Source organism: Pinus tabuliformis, chromosome 7 (assembly GCF_031772625.1).
Source record: "Pinus tabuliformis cultivar Carrire ecotype Pingquan chromosome 7, CPIR1, whole genome shotgun sequence".
NCBI lineage: Eukaryota > Viridiplantae > Streptophyta > Pinopsida > Pinales > Pinaceae > Pinus > Pinus tabuliformis.
In genome coordinates, this window is record NC_142293.1 from 696,422,349 (window position 1) to 696,424,695 (window position 2,347).

At 36.6% G+C, this 2,347-nt stretch overlaps 1 long non-coding RNA gene across 1 annotated transcript; it reads left to right on the forward strand.

The window, feature by feature from the left end:
- The first annotated feature begins 555 nt into the window (after positions 1-555).
- On the forward strand, positions 556-1,209 carry LOC149249414 (uncharacterized). Its single transcript, XR_016265852.1, has 3 exons — positions 556-666; positions 772-943; positions 1,101-1,209. It is a non-coding gene; the product is annotated as an uncharacterized LOC149249414 (long non-coding RNA).
- Positions 1,210-2,347: the final 1,138 nt, after the last annotated feature.

Sequence of the window (2,347 nt, forward strand, 5' to 3'; positions counted from 1 at the left end):
AAAAAACCTATGCACAGCGACTCGAATCCAGGGATCATGGATCTAAACTTCTCATGCACAACTCCTCAAATCCAGGGATTACATTTTCTATATTAAGTTTAAAAGAAGTGGAAAGAGTAGGAGTATGTCATTGCATAGATTTAGGCGAGTATTTAAATGAGATTCCAGTTGGAGTTAAAGAGCTCGTGAACATGACCCCTTGCATTACGGAAAGGAAATTCTAATCTCCGAGTTTCCTAAGATTATGCTCCCCACTGAACACTATGACAAGCCTTAAAGACAGCATCTAATTTTTCTGTTTATAAACCCTTTGTATAATGTTTCATGGTATTTGTTATCTTTCTGTCCATGGAAACTTCGTATACTCTTTCATGACTTTTGTTTAGCTGTTGATATTAGAGACCTGTGTGACGTGGTCATCAATTTCAAAGAGAACTTCTAAAATCGTTGTGAACGAGATCTCAACACTGAAAATATTGGAAAACTATGAAGTGTCTGAGAAATATTATTATAGTCTAAGAGAGAGCTTGAAATCAAATATTGTTGATATGCTACAGGAAATATGCTCTGCTTTTGTGCAGTTGGAATTTCTGTAGAGGGTCGTGGCTGTTTCGGATCACTATTTCTTGTACGAGTCTCTCTGGCCCGAATACTTGCAACTAAGTGGTAAGATCCTATTGGAAATTTCTACAATATAGATTTATATCCACGTTTTTCATTATTTTGAGTATCGGGATTTATTGGTTTTTTGTTGTTTCTATGCCTGAACAGCTATGCATTCCACAATATGCAAGAAACCCCCGTCTTTTACAGGGTTAGAGATATATCCAGGACTTCAAAGTTGATGATGTATTAGTTATATCTATAAACTACCTGAAGATCACAGGAATAATTGTAAAAGAGAACAACGCAAAACGTTTAGATAATACATGTCCATGTCAAGGTTGGTTTGTTTAACTTCGGAAGTGCTATCATCTTACCTACATTTTCCTATGGATAGTCTAAACGTAAATCAAAAGTTATTAATATATCGCTTTAGAGCTTGAAGTTTCTCCCGCAAACAAAATTTGCTAACAAAGTTATTAATGATCGACTTGCAGCTAGCCTGGTCGTTGGAAGTAGATAATACGCAATGAAAACAATCGAGGAAAGCGGCCTCTTATGCGCCGTGGAGAGTACAAATTCATAACAGTATCTGTCGAAGAAAAGGTGCAAATTATCTTAATTCTTCTACTTTTCTGCACTGAATCAATTAATTGTGTCCATGTAGTACCAGTTCAGCTTGCAGTTAGTGTCTCAGATGCATTTCACTGTAGTAAACACAATGGTGTAGGGACAAGAAAATTCAAACTGTTGACAAGCAATCTTTCTTGTTCATAGAACGAAATCTAGAAAAAGAAAAAAAAATGGAATGACATGATGATTTGTCTATCGTTCAGGATATGCAGCACTCAAACTCGCGTTTCATAGACAGTAAAAGTTTTGTCTATGAAAGGCGAAGAAAATCATAGACAACCAATGATTTCAGTTTGCTAAGGTGCAAATAATTGGGATTTTTGGCGGTCTATGAAGGCTTGACAAACTCTATAATCAGGACAATGGTACTGAGAAACCAGAAACAAACATATCTTTTCACCATATAATACATCAACTCATCCTCACCGTCTATATTCACCTTTGAACTTCTTTTACCCCATTTTTACACCCTTTCTTTTTATCTAAATATCAATAATGCTAATGGTGTGTGTTATAATTCTTTAAGGTAGCCAAAAATGATTGGGTTCCTTACATTGCGTTTTGCATGCTCTCTAAATGAGAGCTGAAATATCAGTTTCGTGAAATACAAGGCGGTGACGGAGGATGCCACCACCTGCGAGTAAGAGATTGGTATTAGTTTACAGTGCTGAGAAAATCCAGTCGACTGGGACAGGTTCCTGTTCATCTTAGTTAACCAGGAAAAGGAAGCCATGCATAGGTTCAGCTGTGAGGGTTGAACACAGAACCGAGCGAAGCCTTTCGTAAGCTCCTAAAAAACAATAGGCTGTATAGGCACGAGACGAATCTTCCACATTCCAGCTTGTAATTTCAATAAAGGATGGGAGGCTATACAAGGTATATGAATACTCATCTAAAAACAACTTGGATCATCTCAATAATTACAAGAAGTAGTTTAATAGCTGGGAATTCGAGATAGTTCGAGGAAGAGAGTTTTAGATTGTGCTGAATGTAAATAACAATGATGGGAAATACAAGAGGTTGGGAATATTAAGTTGGAAATAAGATCAATGAATTGATATATGCCATGATCAGGTAAAGAGTGAGACATATGAGCAAGAAGAGGTAATTA